Source organism: Euprymna scolopes, chromosome 18, assembly GCF_053919585.1.
Source record: "Euprymna scolopes isolate OS-2025 chromosome 18, ASM5391958v1, whole genome shotgun sequence".
NCBI lineage: Eukaryota > Metazoa > Mollusca > Cephalopoda > Sepiida > Sepiolidae > Euprymna > Euprymna scolopes.
Window position 1 is genome coordinate 74,569,580 of NC_136499.1, and position 18,956 is coordinate 74,588,535.

At 33.2% G+C, this 18,956-nt stretch overlaps 1 protein-coding gene, 1 long non-coding RNA gene and 1 pseudogene across 4 annotated transcripts in view; 1 reads left to right on the forward strand and 2 right to left on the reverse strand.

The window, feature by feature from the left end:
• Positions 1-18,956, reverse strand: part of LOC145297661 (uncharacterized) — a 996,083-nt gene that overhangs the window by 644,578 nt on the left and 332,549 nt on the right. The window lies entirely within an intron of this gene.
• LOC145297910 (uncharacterized) lies at positions 1,608-3,168 on the reverse strand. The gene is made up of 2 exons (XR_013870351.1): positions 2,249-3,168; positions 1,608-2,053 (listed from the first exon to the last, which is right to left on the reverse strand). It is a non-coding gene; the product is annotated as an uncharacterized LOC145297910 (long non-coding RNA).
• LOC145298081 (U2 spliceosomal RNA) lies at positions 2,050-2,183 on the forward strand (annotated as a pseudogene).

Genomic DNA, 18,956 nt, shown 5'->3' on the forward strand with positions numbered 1-18,956 from the left:
TTTTTTACATTCATTTATTTAACTTTTCATTATAATTTTATATAATCTATTCGGGTATTTTTTATTTATAGTTAGAGATGCCACATACAAATTTATTATGTCTAAACTATTACCCATTATCTTATGTAACTTTTGAACGCCGTTACAGACACATTTATTCGTTATAATAAAATTCTACCTTACTTTCTACGAACGACATCATCACAATCACCAAGATCTTTAAACGAAGTAGTTCATCTTTTCCCCTCTAACTACAAAGTCCTCCCACCACTCCCAGTCAACACAGGGTACATATATAAATATTATAACTATATTGCACTGACACCTTTGTTAACTGGATGAAACACTCACACACATACAACTACCTTTTCACTTCCTTATTCGAAAATAATGATTTCTCCTCACTACCATTCTGGCTATTCTCATTATTCTATTATTTGGAATTACACACATTCTTACATTATTATTTGGAATTACACACATTCTTACAAAAAATGAACACGTCAAACCTTAAACAGTATGGGAGCTCAATCTACACGAATCACTACTTTTATGCATATAAAACCAAAAGAAAGAAAAGTCTTTCACACTCATATTCATAAATTTACATAGTTATATGCTCACCTTAAACTGGACACACATCGCAACGCATTGTTTTAAATCAATTATAATTTTCTACCATCACTTTTCTGCGATGTTACAGACTAATATTTACAAAAACTTACCATAACATTTAATTTTAAGATACACAGAAAAGTCGTAAATTTGGTACAAATAAGTTACTGCAGCTTCTTATAATGATTACATCTATTGCAAATATCGTTGCTTCATTGGTTTAAGCGTTGTAAATTTTGCCATTTTGCATTATTTACATTGAAATTATCTACATATTTTCACAATAACAAAGTTCTGCTGCAACTTTCTTTTTATCATGATCGGTTTTAGCGTCCTAAATTATATGATGATAAAAATTAACTAATATCTTAGTAAACGAATACTAACTGTATGTACCTGACTATTAACAGAAGACCAACGAACCAACGATACTTTCATTACATGAAAACATTTACAAAAGAAGCGACAGCACCTTTTTCTTTGATTTAAAAGTAAGTGATATGGTACGTTTTTAAAAAAAAACATTAGCGAACCAAGAATATTTTCATAAGATGAAAACATTTACAAAATAAGCTGCAGCAACTATTTCTTTCTTTTTTTTTTCTTTTAAACAGTACATATTATGGTAACGTTTTAGAAAATTTATCTTTAAAAAATTCCTCCAGCTTTTTCCCTTTAATGTTTTGATTTAATAAAAAATATTGGTGGATCAAGCGTCCGCACTTATGAAATGAAAATATGCACAAATCTCTTACTACAAAAGAGTTGTCTCCTTCTGCACAATGAACTATTGTAAAGCAGCACAAAAATGTGTGTACTGTAAACAGACGTCATGCTGCTCAACTCAATGCATGCTACCCATGCATTTATGTCCAAGATAGTAGCCTCTTACATCAAAGTGGCACCGAGCGTACATTAGGGTGATTAGGCAAAAAACACAATATTTCTCGATTTTGTAGCGTCTTCTAAACTCTTATACTATCTTATTTTCATTTTTGGTTTTGTTTTCCTTTATTTTTAGCGGGGGGGGCGTTTTGGATTCTACTTTTTGTGTCTTTTTTAAAAATTAATTTCTATACTGTGAATGCTTCGTTTTTGATCGATTAACAAATCATAAAAAACTATTTCTTATATAAAACACATGTTTACACTCTGAGCCTTGAATTACACCCAGAAAACTTAATTTTGATTCAGTTTGAATTTTACTAGATTTACGCCAGTTTCTTAATTTTTTTATATCTGTCAAATAATTTACGCCTCTAAAGTACAAATTTACCCTTTATTACATTACCTAGGGATAGACTTATTTGTTATATATTTGTTTCTGGTTTATCATGGTTATTATATTTGTTTTTTATTTACTTCTCTTTTCAGGACTCATTATTGACACTGCTTAGACATTAACTTTTTTTTAGGTAATTTTTTACCTTAGCTACAACTTCTTGGCCTTTTTGGTCAAGATCAAAGTGTAGTATCTGTTCTTCAGATGCTGCACTTCCATTTCTTGTTCTCTTTCCGTGGAGGAGAAATCCTTCACGACTGAGACAATTTTTATTTTTGTACCTTTTCTCCACGTTAAAAAACGACCCTGGTGTCTAACTCTGTCCCGTGGGGAGGCATAGTAAATAGGTACAACTACAAAATTTCCTTTGAAATGACGACTTGAATAGGTTTTAGACTATGCTGAATAACACAATTTTTTTAAACTTTAGCAGAGACAAGTAGTTTTCGAGATAGAATGACATGCATTATGCACTGTCATTCACTGTTCTACACATGCGCGCTAAACAAATCTACTTCTCTCTGCACGACACTGCCACTCCTCAATTTTATTTTCTGGTTTATAGTCTTTGCGAGTGAGTATGCAGACAATGAATATCAAGGTTAAATTTGGGGTAAATACTTTGACAATCCCCCACATAACATGGGGTGTCTATTCCGAAAGCCATTATTACCATACAACGTTCTTAACATGAGGAGATTAGAGGTGTCTATTCTGAAAGCCGTTCTTAATATTAGGACGTTGGAAATTGGCCACCAACAACCGTAGTTTATTTTTTTACGAGTGGGGGAGTCATCCTTCCACCAGAAAATGCCGGTTAACGGGTCCTGCTAGTATATAATAAAAATCCCAACAATTCATTTTATTTTATGCTATTGCATTTTTATTTTGATAAAAATTCGATTAATAGTAAATTTAAAGCATAATTAATATAAAGTGTAAGAGGCGAGAAACACGCATACACAGACGCACATAAAGTTATCTCATAATTTTAAATTGGAACCTGTCTATACATGCATGATTGTGAGAGGAGAAAGAATACAGAGAGAGAGAGAAAGAGAGAGAGAGAGAGAGAGAGAGAGAGTTGTCATAATTAACGGAGGGGTTTAATAAAATAGATTCAAATTCTTGTTTGAAGAGAGATAAAGCAACACCAAAGAGAAGACGATGGCAACAATGTTGTTATTGTTGCTGTTATTGTTTGTTTATTTGATTAGTTGGTTGGTTGGTTACTTGGTTGGTTTGGTGTGATTTAACGTCAGTTTTACATGGTGGTACCTGTTGGACAGTTCATCAATTCTTTTAATGTGATCATATAAATGATATCACTCATCAATTCTTGTAGCTCTTCACAAAGTATTTTCTGGTTTAAAGATTACCTATGTTTAGAAAAAAATTTTCTCCATCATTGACCGAGAATGGAGTGTAGTATCAAAACAGATTTCAGCTAAAAGAATTACTGAAAATCACAGTTTATGCAAGTGGGTAAGATGAAAATATATATTCACTAGCAGTTCAGCCTGGCGTTGCTCAGGCTATGTACTGTTCATAACTTTATATGCATATATATATATATATATATATATATATATATATATATATATATATATATATGAAAACTTTTTACTCATGTCCAGGTAACCTACATATAAAATTTAAAGTGTTTACACCCAAAATTGGCGGAAGAGTTTGATAGAATCTGCAAAGGTCAACTCTTTCAACTTTGACCACTTGGCAGCCAAATTTTCGCCCAAAAACTGATTAAAAAGCTTGCTGCATGTCTGAATACCCTTTATGTAAAATTTCAAATATTTAGACCTAAAATTGGCTGAATAGTTTGCTAGAGACTGCAAAAGTTAAATCTTTCTAATTTTTACCCCTTAGCAGCCCAATTTTCGGCCAAAAACCGATTAAAAAGCTTGCCCTATACACTTTATGTAAAATTTCAAAGGTTTAGACCAAAAATTTGCCGAGTAATTTAGTAGAGGCTGCAGAGGTCAATTGTTTTTAATTTTGATCCCAATTTTGACCCCTTAACATTTATTGTTTTTGGGCTCAAATCAAATTAAAAGGATTAATCCATGTCCAAGTAACCTATATGTAAAGTTTCAAGTATTTAGATCCAAAATTGGCAGACGAGTATGGTAGAGTTTTCAAGAATCAAATCGTTGAACTTTGACTCGTTGACAGCCAAATTTCTGACCGAAAACTGATTAAAAAGATTTTTCCAAATCTCAATACCCCTTATGTCAATCTCGAGTCTGTAGACTGAAAACTGGCAGAATAGTTTGGTAGGGAAATGTATATAAGCAGACGCACACGCACACACACAGACAATTTCCCTTTTATAGATATATAGATTGATTTTCTGGTAGCGTTCAATTTTGTGGCCAATGTCGCTGTATATTCCCAAAATATTCAACTATCATGTTAATAAAATAACGAATTCAACATTTTTTTCATCCATTGTTGAACTTAAGAAATAAATCCGAGCTAACATTGCTCAAGTGCCATTAGAACTGCATGCCAAAGTATATCACTCAGTCTCTGAAAGATTAGCAAAGCAAATTAAGCTCCATGGATAGCACACAGAGGTTTACTAAATATTTGATTAACATCTTTTTGCTGTATAAACCTATAGTGTACACTTGGTTAGTTTGATATTTATTCTATGTTACATTTATTATGTTGTAATAAAATTATACAGTCACTTGATTATCATATACCCATCATAGACAAGAGAAGCATAAGTGAAGATATCAAATTGATGCCATGTGCTGTTTGAAATTCATCTTTAAAAAATGGATTCCAGGTCTCTGATTATGAATAATTCTCTGACTAATTTAGTGATTTAAAACGTTTTATAACGCTTAATTTACTAATTCTTTGCTTTTTGTTTAAACACCTGTTTTTTTTTTTTTTAAAACAGGTGTATAAAAATATCAATTACAACATAACTGTCTCCTTGATGTAGTATAAAATGAATCAATCAAAATATCTGTTTTGCTTTTACTTTAGGCAGCACTTCGACTATAATTCAAGCCAAGAGGTCAATTCAATTCTTTTTGGCATTGCATACCACTCGAGGATACGTCCCCAACAATCAGTTCGACTAAGTGGGCCACAGCCACACAAAGTGGGAGGTGAAGATGACTGTGGTTAACGACACAGAGTGAAAACCTGAGTGTGCCAAGTTCGAATACTGTTTGTCCCTCAGAAACACTTTAGGGATGCTGCGGTCCCTCTCATAAATTACCAATGTCTTTCTAGAAAGTATTCTCACTAACGAATCCACTATCGATGAAACGAATACTAAGAAAAATCATTTGAATTATACAAAATGAATGAATGATGCTGAAGAACAACTGCCACACCAGGTGTCCTGAACTGAGGTATGATAATGTGCAGTCCGAAGGGACCATCTTTTCAGACTTTTTGAGAAAGGGTTGGTCTATCGCCAATAACTTGATGCACCTCTACCGGGTAATGCCGACGTGTCTGTTTAGGCATTTTTGTGGGACCGGAGTGCACTACATCTTCCGCCTTATATCATATCATCCTGTAGTGGTAGGGGGAGGCACATTTTATGATTCAAGAACTACCAACCAAACATTAAATGTGTCAGCACCTTTCACACAAAAGAACTTTATCAGCAAACTCACATTTCGTCACATGCAAATAATCTTAGAAAATAAGACAATAAAAAACAAACAATATAACAAAGGAGAAAAGTAGCAAAGTAAAATGCAAAGCAATACAGATAAATATAAATGCGTATTAGCATGAAATGATAAATTTATATTTCACATCATTTTTTTTTTTCGTGCGGTTAGGAAGGAAAAATAAGTCATAACTTTTATTTAAGACAGCATCAAAATCTTGATAAAATATGTAAATAAACAGTAACAAGATTGTTTATCGTACATTTTTTTTCATATACGTGTCTACAAATTTTCAATTTACATCCATAAATTTGAAGTTTTTCTCAGAATTTATATTTCAGATAAAATGTTTTTGTATGTTTTTGACAACACTGTTTAACATTAGTTCATGGATATAAAAATAGGTTATATATATATATATATATATATATGACATGAGTAAAAGTTTTTTATATATATATACATACGCACATAAAGTTATGAACAGTACATAGGGCCCGAGCAAAGCCGAGCTGAACTGCTAGTATATAATATTAAAAAAAAACTTTCCTGAAAAGTAAGCTATACAGAATCATTTGTGTTTTATTGCCAAAGGAAATCATCAGAAAAGTTCTGTCTAAATTACTTAACATAAATGTATCTCCATACTCTTACTTAGCACTTTTACGTATTGAACACTACTGAAGTAAATACTGAATATAATATATATAATTTTATAATATCTGTGTATATATATATATGAAATAGTCACACACGCACAAACACACACAGATATATATAGTCATTCACAGGCAGTTGTTTCATCGTCTCATGACTCATCAGTGTGGCTAAACATAGCAGGCATATCAACCCTGAGTTTCGTAACCTAGACACCAGATCACGTCCAACTGTCACCGGATGTGTTGGATATTTTACCAACACACCACTATCATACCATAATATCTTTCTCTATATATATTTATCCATATATAAAATTTAAATGAAAATGTCTAATTTTGAAGGATTTATTTCTGTTTTTTATTTTTCCGAAAGATTTATTTCTGTTGTATATATTTTTTCTGGCTCAAACACAACAATGTAAACTGACATGTTGTTCTAAAGGCGCCATGATCCGTTTTTTAAGAAGTAAAAAGTAGAATACGACAAAGACATAAATCATTTTATAAATCTGCCTTTTTCAAAAAATATGTGTCAACATGAAGAATTTTTACATTTGTTTAATGTCAGAAATGTGAAGTAAAAAACCATAACAAGTATGATAACAAGTAGGATGCCATATTAAATGGTTTCTCTGCTAACCTTATAAATTATCAGGTTGACAAAAAAGTTCTTGCAGTTTTTAACTTTTAAATTCAGATGAATATGTTACGTATTTGTTTGCCGTAAATCGTCTAGTGATTGGAATGGCAGCTGATTTCATTTATCAATGAATAACGAGACAGACCCATATATACACCATGGGGCGGTGGAAGAGGTGGTGGGAGAGGTGGGGATTGCGAACGTGACCGGCAGTTCCTCGTCGTCTGTCTGTTTCTCTGTCTCCCTTTTGTTTTGTTTACCATCTCACTTTTATGGACTTCCTCGACCTGGTAACCCATAAACCAATTGACGTCATTGATCCATATTTTGACCAGCCTGGCGTTTGCTTTTTTTCTGACCCACGACCGAATTACGTCATCTCCAGGTCATCACAATTCCCGGGTTACATTTTTGTCAGCCTGGACATGAGTTTATTTGCACCTTGCTCCATAAAACGGCCTGACCCATAAAACGACTTGCGTCATAGGACCAGGTCATCACAATTCCCGGGTTACATTTTTGTCGGCAGGACATAAGTTCATTTGCACCTTGCTCCATAAAACGGCCTGACCCATAAAATGATTTACGTCATAGGACCAGGTCATCACAATTCCCGGGTTACATTTTTGTCAGCCGGACATGAGTTCCTTCGCATCTTGCCTCTCCATAACAAATACATCTCGGCTCAAACAAAAATTTATTGATCAAAATAAGCACTATCATAACCAATACACTTTTGCCAATGCAAAACAGGTGTATTTATGCCAGTAAATGAAAATCTTGCGATGAAGTCGCTGAAGGCATTTTTGATATCACTTAGGTTTTTGAAGCATTTCTCATGCAGAAAGTTTTCAAGATGCTTGAAAAAGTGGTAGTTAGTAGGTGAGAGGTCTGGAGAGTATGACGGATGAGGCAGAAGTTCATAACCCAATTTGTTCAACTTCTGCAAGGTTGTTTAGCAACGTGCAGTCGAACATTGTCGTGGAGGAGAATTGGACCTTTTCTGTTGACTAATGCTGGGTGTTGTTGTCAAAGTTTCTGATGCATTTCGTTCATTTGTTGACAGTACTTCTCTGTCCTAATGGTTTTTGCCTACATTCAAAACACTGCAAGGGATGAGACCGGTCGCAGACCACCAAACAGTCAGCATGCTCTCTTTTTGGTGCAACTCTGGTTTCAGGAAGTGTCATGGAGCTTCATCAGCATCTAACCACTGAGCTGAGCATCACAGGTTGTCGTAAAGAACCCACTTTCATAGTGTCACAACCTGGTTGAGAAATGGGTCATACTTGTTTGGTAAAAGAAAGGAAGATGAAACATTTTAACGGCATTTCTTTTAGCTGTCATTCAAATCGTGAGGCATCCATTTATCAAGTTTTTTTGTCTTTCCAATCTCCCTCAAGAGGTTGGAAATTGCTGTATATATTGCGTCTAATTCAGAAGTAAGTTCTCAAACAGTTGTGCATGGATTGGCTTTGACTAAGACTCTGAGCGTTGTCAACATCCGCTAGTCAACTACTACACTCATCATCTTCAAGACTCTCGTCACCACTACGAAATTTTTTATACCACGATTGTGCTGTGCGTTTAGTAGTAGTTCCTGGGCCAAACGCTTCATTGATATCGCGAGCTGCTTTTTTTCCATTTTGTATTCTACTTTGTGAAAGGAAGTCATAATTGTTTTAAAACGATTGTAATTTAAACTATTAGATAGAGCGAAAAATGCACTTTAAAATGATATATAATGTAAAGGTATTATAACAAGAATTCATTTGAAAATATATCATTTGAAATCAAAACTAAAAATTCCGTAAGAACATTCTTGTCAACCTAATACGAACATAATGAGTGTTCTCCGTATCCTTCGATCTTGGTCCCTCACTAAATTGTCTGATTCAACTTCCTTATTAACAGCATCAGGTATATTCTCAAATGGTCACCAATATAAGAACTGACCAGGCTTAATAATGCTTAACTTTGGTGATTCAACAAAAAACGATGTTTGAACCTGGCATAGCAAAGTTTACCTACAAACTACTATGATAACTTCAGAGAAGTCGAGTAGTTTGAGCATTAGTTACCAAAAGTTTTATCAAATCTACACTCTTGTTACCTTTAGTCTGCTATGGTAAAAGTTATAAAACTGTTAATTATGATCGTCTAAAAATAGACATATTTTGGGTTTCACACACTTAATCAGCAATTATTTATTAATATATTCGATTAACAAGTCTATTAAAAACTGACGTTTTGACTGTTGATGCTTTATTCAAATAATTTCATTAAAAACTATGTATGTTTCTTCTTAGACTAGAGTTCTATTAATGACTCTCGTTTTAATAACTTGTTATTTTAATGGGATAGACAAAATTAAGTTGTCCCTTAAGGATTTTTCTACATGTTTTGGTTTGGGCTGACTGATTTTACAGCACATCAAGCTCTTTTGAGGTTATTTAATGTTGAAATGTAATACAAATTGTAAACGATTCATTATTTATTCAGTCATAGCTAAGGGTAATTGTATGTTCATACCTTTCCCAGTAATATCGGTATATCAGTATCCTGTACCTCTATAAGGCAACCATTCGCCCATGTATGGAGTATTGCTGTCATATTTGGGCTGGTGCATCGGCTACTAGTCTCTCGCTCCTTGACAGGGTTCAAAAGAGAGTCGCAAATCTGATAGGCATCTAAGCTTCAGCCTCTGTCCCATCAACGAAACGTTGCGTCCCTCTGCTTGATCTATAATTATTTTAATGGTGAATGCTCTGATGAACTGCAAGAACTTGTGCCCCCACGACGTGAACACCCTCGACAGACCCGACAAGCTGCAAAATCCCACCCCCACACTGTAGAGATCCCTAGATGTAAAAGATCTTTCTACTCCGGTAATTTCTTCCCCAGAACCGCTAGACTTTGGAATTCCATTCCAGGTCCCTGCTTCCCCAACTGTACTGACATGCAGAAGTTCAAGTGCAACGTGAACCAACATCTTGCTGCCCAAATCCCTACATAGTACCCCAGTAGTTGTTTCCCCTGATAGTAGCCCCCTACACCAAAGTGGCAATGTGCCTTGTTTGGGGTGAAAATGTAAAAATGTAAAAAAAAAAAAAAAAAAATCTAATTGACCACAATTAATCCGATTTAATTTGATCCCAGTGTAATCGAATCCATAGGGTATAGCAGTATGCATTAACCTAATCATGTACCCTTTTTCAAATTCTTGTTGCTGTTGACTGCAAGATAGATATTTTTAAAGATCACAGAAAATGTACAATGTCAGCAAGTGAAAGTGGATTGCATAATAAAAATAAGTATGACTGTAAAAATGTTATATTTAATCTTTTATAAAACATAAGGTTTCTTTTTAAATCCATTGCGCTTCATAATGCTTTATTCAAAAATAAGCTTTTAGAAAGCATCATGTTTATTAAAGTAATAATATTCCCATTATTTGTTATATGAGAAAGCTGACGTTCGACAGCAGTTAAACAATGTTAAATAATGCCTGTTAAGAACTAATTTGTTAATCAACTTAATTGGCTGTTGGCCGGTTTATTTTGTGACGTCCTGCCAATAATAAAACTGGCTCAAAATATAAAATCCTGACAGAACATTGCCAAAAGCAGGAGTTACTACTTCAGAAAACAACATATGGACAAATGAACTAAAAAGCACACTGCCAGCAAAAGACAAAGTTTGCAGGAGTGTGCCAAGAAAAGTGGAAGGAAATGTAAACACTAAAACACTGTCGAGAACACTGCCATCATATAGGGGACAGAGGATAATGCAGCAGAACACAGGATGGAAGCTGCCAATATAAAGTGATTAGCCAATGGAGCATGAACTGCAAATCGCAGAAGGGATGAAGACTAGCAAGGGCACAACAAGTGATTGTAACGAGGTTCAGGGATTAGTGAAGAATAAGAAGAATAAGAATAAGAAGAAGAAGAAGAAGAAGAAGAAGATCATTAGTTTGAAAATAAGGTAAATAATTGATACTGAAAATACTTGAAATATACAAAATTCTTTTCTTTTTTTTTCAATTTTCTTATTTTACTTTTACTGGGGATGGGGCATCCTAACGAATGCCAGACACTGACCTGCTATTTCAGACACCCCAACCGAGAGATCCTTTTAAGATTTTAACCCTTCTGTTAAGTGTAATTGATTGTATTTTTCTTGCACTTGGTTGTGTAAATAAAAATAAAAAACTAAAATGACTTCATTGCATCCCTAACAACGCTGGGTAGCTACAATAGTTTAAATATTAAAGCATTATTTATATTTTTCTGTCATATTCTCACCCAAGCAGATCCGAAAACGACCTTTTTTAGTCAACAGAAAGGAAGCCATCTTCCATCATGAAACTGTTTGTCTTCACACAGCATTACCAAGCAAATATCGCCTAGGAAAATTTAGTTAGAAAATCTTGCCCCACCCTTCTCATTCTTTGGACCTAGCTCCCTTGGATTATCACTTATTTTAAGGATTACCAAACCATTTAGATGGTCTTAGCTTAATAACACAAGAGAAAATTTAACATGAAATAGATTCATATTTCAAACCAAAACCTAAAGAATTTTTCAAGAGAGCCATTTATAAGCTCATTGACAAACGAAATAAAATTATAGAAAGCAAAGATTGTTATCGTTATGAATAAAGATTACCCCCACACAGTTTTTCACTTTTTCAAGATGAAATTTTAAATTAGCAAAAACTTTTGCACTGACCTCATATAATTTATCTGTCTTGTTCAGTTGTACTTAAATTCTAATGATACTTCTGATAATCTTTGGATGAATGCTAGTTAAAAGAAGATCTTCATGGCAGACAATTTACTGAAATGAAACTAGTTTTTTTTTTATTGTAACATTTTTTGAAAATTAATACTCATCAAAATTTATATAAAAATGTTAAATGTGGAAGTTTGTTTATATAATCCCTATAATAGAACCTTACACTCCTCATTCTCAGTAGTGCCTTGAGTTGAACTGTGATTCAGTTCAGGAGTGGCCTGGGACATTTTCTTGGAGATAACCTCACAGATAAAAATATTGAGGGGTATTGTCCAGTGAGTGTGAAGCTCATTAAAAATCATACCATATACTGATGAGACGATCATCAAAGTGAGTCATTTAGAGGGTAAGGAAGTATCCCATCCTGTTGAAATCACTGTTCGTCTTTAAAATAAAGTTTTTACCATTCTTTCATCCCAGAAACATTCGAAGTATTTAATAGCAGTAAAGTGCAACAGATAATTGTTTGTAACATTCATGGGTTTGAGAGGAAGTGAACGTGAACGACTGGAATGCATCGGGATGTTGTAAAAGAGCGACTGGCATCATCAGGATTTGTGACAAATTCCTTGGATATTTGAAAACTGTGAGTGTGAGGTGCAGACTTGTGATAGAGATGTGGAATCAGTGGCTAGCATAAAGGATCATAGCATCCTTACAACAATTTTATTGAAAAGATGCAAACGCTCTCCTCTAGATGCAAAAAGATTCTGGCAAGGCAATAAAAACCTTATCATCAGATTGGTGACTATGAAAATAAAAAAACCCACTGAACAAAGACTTTCCATATTCCTCCTACAAGAGTTGCAATGGCCAACTACTCAGCACCAAGGCCAAGGATGCTTAAACAATGGTCAAACATTCACGAAGCTCATTCGTGTGGTAGCAGAACTCAGTTCCATGTTTAAAAATCTCCTCAACCATTGAATTCCTCATAACATTTATTTCCCCACAAAGTTGTGGTTGATCTTCAGAGCTTTGTTTACAATTTCAAATTCTATCCCTAAACATAGAGAGAGAGAGAGGGGGGAAGAGAGAGAGAGAGAGAGAGAGAGAGAGAGAGAGAGAGAGAGAGAGAGAGGAGGAGGAGGAGGAGGAGGAGGAGGAGGAGGAGGAGGAGAACACAAATATTGTTTAGATTACCAGATTACCAGTGATTTTTTATGGAGCCAAACCACTGAAACTTGTAGAATAACAAACAAATTTTGAAAATATCTCAGGACGAACTGGAGAATAAGCAGAAGTTGCATGTGCTCTACATTTCAGAAGAAGGAGAGAGAGAGAGAGGGAGGGAGAAAGGTAGAGAGAAAGGATGAAAAAGGGGAGCTTTCACAACTGGGTGTGGTTAAAGAGGCATCCATCCATCAACAGAGAGGCACACATGAGCGGCACAACAAATGGGTGTGCACAGATACACAAAGTAGTAAATCTAAATCAGAATGTTAGGTTAAGGTTGTCCAATTGTCGGTTCTTAGTACTGTTTTATTGGTGGCCAAAAAGGATACTTTATTATAAGTAGGAAAATTACGCATATATATATATATATATATATATATATATATATATATATATATATATATACCTAAGTATGTTTAGGCAACATACTTTTCTTCGGCATTTTGCAGTATAAGATCAACAAAGAATTCTTTCTTTTTAATGGTTTTTCGGTAGATTTTTGTGTGAACTAATGCCTACTAATATAAGTGTATGTATTACAGAAGATCAGAACAACATCGGTAACACCGGTTTCAAATCCAACAAAGAGGGACATTATGTAATTTATTATCATGGCCTCTATGGTTTATTGTTTTAGAAAATGACAACTTGTGCGTGGTGTGAGGTCATTACGATATTTCGATTCTCAGTACTATTTTATCTAGTTCAAGTTTTTATCGTTATATTTTTATGAAGATCTGCAGCATGGGTATATATATATATATATATATATATATATATATATATATATATATATATATATATATATATATATATATACTAGCAGGCCGCTCGGCGTTGTCCGGTCGTAAAATATACTTAAATATGATATTTGAATTAATACAGATGTCATATTTTTTATTGTAAAGCAAATTCTCTATTGATTATATTTACCCAATATATAGTAGTAACGCTCTTCATGAAAATATCACATTATTTATTATAGAGCAATACTCTATTAATTATTATATTGTACCCAAAATATAGTAATGATTTTAAAAGTTAAAAATATATATTACTTGAGTGCCATCATCTAAAATCCAAACCAAATCCTTAGTGTTTCAGCCTTAATCGTCACTGTCTGAGCTATGGTCAAATAGATAAGAAATACTTAAAAATGAACTCATTTTAACATATAAATTTATATTTGTGCATACACAGAAGAGCACTTTCAGTCGGTTTAAGCCTGTAGAGTTCCAATTGTTTTGATTTTGACCCCTTAGCAACTATTTTTACGAAATTTAATTTGTTCCACAGGTCCAAATTCCCTACATATCAAGTTTCATGAATTGAAAGTAGGATTTAATAGAGACTGTTCCGTAGACAGACAGACAGACAATGTCACTTACACACACACACACATATATATATATATATATATATATATATATATATATATATATATATATATATGGAGAGAGGGAGGGAGGGAGAGAGAGAGAGAGAAGTACAACTAAGTATATATATTAATTTCCGTTTTATTTTTAGGTAGATAATATATGTTCAAAGATTGAGTGTAAATTTCATTCAAATTATCTTGAGAAATGCGAAAAAAAATAATGTAACAAATACTTTTGCTACCCACTATATATATATATATATATATATATATATATATATATATATCTTCTACTCTATAATAAAGGTCACTGTGTGTGTATTAATTTGTATATGTATATATGAATAAATATATGTACTTCCATCTCATCACATATACGTTGGTGGCAAAAGAAACCATTTCTTAACCATAAGAGGAAGCGAGAAAGAAAATGGTAAATCAGTCAATAAACTAAGACATACTCCACAGCCAGAAATGATTTCAGAAAGAAATTCTCTACTCTATCGGCAACATCAACGGCAAGTATTTTATTTTCTACTTTAGGTCATCAGAAATGATAATAATAGTTTTCATGCTACTATTAAGTTTTACTCATGTAATTGAGCAACTGTTAAGAAATGCTATATATATATATATATATATATATATATATATATATATATATATATATATATATATCACCTTATAATTTCATACGTGTGTGTTGATTTTTTTTCAGCCACAAGTTTGAAGTAAAACAAAGTTTTTATAATTTAAAGAAAGCTAAGACAGGAGGAAGTGACAACAGACAAAGATCATATTTCGTCAAGGAAAACAATACAAAGTAATTGTTTGCTGTAAGCAGATTTGCCCCAACGGACATGTCTATGGGACCCAGACTGATATGTACACACGGAACTGATTGAGAGAAGAATTTACTTATTTGCATTTCAGCTGTTCTCTCTCCCCTTTTCGCACATGCATACACTTGCAAATGCCAGGAGGGTGAGAACAAGATGTGTGTGTGTGTGTGTGTGTGTGTGTGTGTGTGTGTGTGTGTGTGTGTGTGTGTGTGTGTGTGTGTGTGTTTACTTTTTTAAGCAAACAAAGTAACGAAAAAGTTATTTGGGATTATTTAAACACAAAGTTTGTTTCCCATCTTTTTTCTACTCTGAACATAAATAATATATTTGAGGGGGGGATGTACATGTATGAATGAATATTTACTTGTTAATATTTCTTACTATATTTTACACATTTTGTTATTCTTTTGTTCACACTATGAAACTATGTAGACCATTTCTTTTGTCATATCTGATTTGTAAATAAGAACAATGAAAAATAAGTAATGAGTTCAATTTAGTTTACTGGTATATCTAACATGGCCATGAAAGGCCAATAAACTATTTTTCTTAGTAAAATGTTAATAATAACCAATTAAATTTCCAAATTAAAGTTCATATAATTTATAGATTACTGTTAACAACGTGAAAATATACCAGGTTATAAGAAGTAAAACTGTTTCCTGACAAGGCGACTTTTTTTCTGTGACGTAAATAAAAACCTACCAATGATTATCCTTTTAGAGTGTAGGATTTCTTATGAATTCAGTTTAGTTGGCATGGTTGGTTAAGGATCGTGGCCAGAGCAGAATGCAAGAAAAATAGGCATTAAAAATTGATAAATAATGAGGAAACATTTTTAGTTAAAATCCATTGAGTATTATGCATGTAACTTGAGAAAAACATGTGGGTGGAGGTGTTAATATTATATGACTAGGTGAAATCACACGACATTAGCTCAACATCTTGTTATGATTTTGCCTATTCATGTAATGTTGACACATTTCAAATGTGTTTTTCTCAAGTTCACCTGTGTAATATTTAATAGATTTTAACTCAGTTATTTATATTTAATAAAAACAACATAAAACAATTTTAATGTCTATACAAATTTTGATTCTGCTGTGGTTGTGATCTTTAACACTTATCGCAGGGTTTATCTGACTTGATGTTTGCTATGTGCTTCTCTTCCCTATTCAAAATGGTTTTGACCAGGGTTTGGAATATGGCACATGTATGAAAGGATGGATTTGTGTTCATTTATATACAAATAAGTACACACGTTGTTCTTCATTATAGATTGAAGGATCCTTCTCTGTTTATTCCCGCCACTGATGTTGAAATCGAATAGCAGCAGCAGCAGCAGCAGCAAGAAGTACTGCAGCTGCACAGGAAATATCGCTGAAGCGCGTTGCCAGATTATTAGCCACAAACTGAGATCTTACACCAGATTAGTACAACTCTTTTATTTGTTTTCTGTCTTGAAGTAAATAATAAAAAACAGTTTGCACTAATTTGTTTCCATTTCTAATAAGGTAACAACAACAACAACAACAACAAACATATTTTCGCTGATTGGTTGCATAAAATGGCCGACGGTTTGGCGGGCATCTAATTGATGTGTTTCTCTCCTATTAAAACCAATAAAAAGAACAGAACAGAAGAAAAGCAAGACAAAAACGGAGCTATTGCTGAAGGGTGGGGTTTTCCAGGTAAAAATAGTCTTTTACGTGTGATGTTATTTCGTTTACTGGATTCAGTGAGAGATAAAATCTATGGTCAACAAAATCTTGTTGAGGTTTTTTTTCTAGATAACAATTTGTCAGCTAAGGTCTTTCCTGAATCCTACATCAGGTCGAATGGATGAGGAAACGTGCAAGAGTTAGTTACAAAACAAGTAAACTTTTTATGCATAGTGTGAGTCTTAAAGGTACACTTAGATCTGATGACCTCAGAAAAAGATTAAATTTAGACATGGTAAAGCTTTGAGAAAAAAAATCTTGATATTTGTCAATGGACAATAGCATCTAAATGTACAGAGAGAACATAATCTAACTTTTACTCTAGAACGAATCAGCATGTTACAGTTGTTACAACTGAAACAAAATAGTAACACACAAGTAGTCGTGATGCCAGTCCGGCAAGAAAGAAATATAAGTTTAATAAATAAACAAGAAATATATTATTATATAAGAGATGAGCTATAGCATAGGTCGGTATTGGGGGGGCGAGGGGTCTCAAGCATATCGGGGTGCACAGAATATACAAGCAAATAGTAGAGAACATTGTTAGGCAGATAAGGAAGGGGGGGTAAATGAGACAACAGTCCCGGGAATTTAAAGTATGTGTGTGATGGAGGGGAGCATCCAATCATATTCAAAAAATGTTTCTTAGTACTAGAACTTATACATGAGTTTCGGGGGCATACAGTGTAAGCGTAGGCTCGAGGAATCACCAAGGTATCATAAAACCTCTGAATTTAAAGAACCCTTGTCATCCAGGTGACAGTATAAATCTTAGCCATCTGCTGAAAAATAAAAGCCATGATTATCTCCGTTTTATCAGGTTGCCTGTATCATGTTAAGACTCTCATTTGTCTTGTATTATTAGCTTTTGGAAATATTTAATTTCGAAAAGAAAGTCGTTATGTGCTGATCCATTTGTGCACAACTATTTTCATGATTCTCAGTCATTTCGTTGTAGCATTAATTTCCGTTTGGTAAAGCAACCACTAATGTATCTTTAATCACCACAGGATCTGATGTTGTTTAAAGTACAGCAAAATGTAATCTAAAGTAATCAACACTTCATGGAGAAACAAAACGTTATTCTATGAAATGGTTTAGTTTCAAAATAGATACTGCATTGATATTCAGCTTAGTTTTGAATCATAAACTATAATCTAAATAAAGCACACATTACAAGAATTTTTTTTCATTATTTTTAAAGCTGATTAAGCAATTAAAAATATGCATACATTATAACAAGTGTAATCTATCTATATAATAATATACCAAGTCAGTTCATGTCTGTACATACATTATCACCTTGCACACATTAAAAACATGAGATCGTTTGATTAGCAAAAATGCTGAATGGTGATTAATTTGATGTTGTTAAGGTAAAATATTTCAATTTTACCCATTTTAAAATGGAGTATTCCAAAATTAAATTATGTAATTTTAAATAAAAACATTTCAAAAAGTTAAATTCGTCTTATTGGCTTGGGGAATATTTAGCTGCCAATCATTTTTATAATGAGACAGAATATTTATTGTTTTAAAATAAATAAAGCGGTAAAATTTCTAAATAAATAAATAAGCGATACACTCGTTTTATTGATTTAAACAATATTTATTTGACTATGACAATTATTTTTACAAAAGGAGAAAGAATCATTTTTTTTCTTACTGGCACTGGTAAACATTATTTACAAAGGAATATTATTTGTAACAGTATGTTATGCAGATTGATGTAGAAAACACTGTGGAATTTCCACAGAGTCTCACCAGTTGAAAATTACAGTTTATGATGTGTCCATTTTACAATGTACATATAATAACAAAACTAAGAAGTAATTGGATAGCAGATCATATTCCGTATTCATCTCACAAAATGTTAATCTTATAGGAACAGCTATTAAATTTGCTTTTCACTCACTAATCTCTGAAAAGATTTATAAAATTTTAAATGAAAATCAATTGTGACTCGAACTAGCTACGATTGGGGTGGGGGTCCAATTTTGTTTTAATAATCAATATAAAGGTGAGATTTATGAACCTAAAACGATGTAAGGAAAATAATAGCTTAAGCTCATTGTCCAACTATAGTCGAAGTCGATCCGAAGGCTTCCTTTTCGTTAGTTGTTACACTGAGAGGTAGGGGAGGGCAATACTCCAATCCAAGGATTACTCCACTTACCCT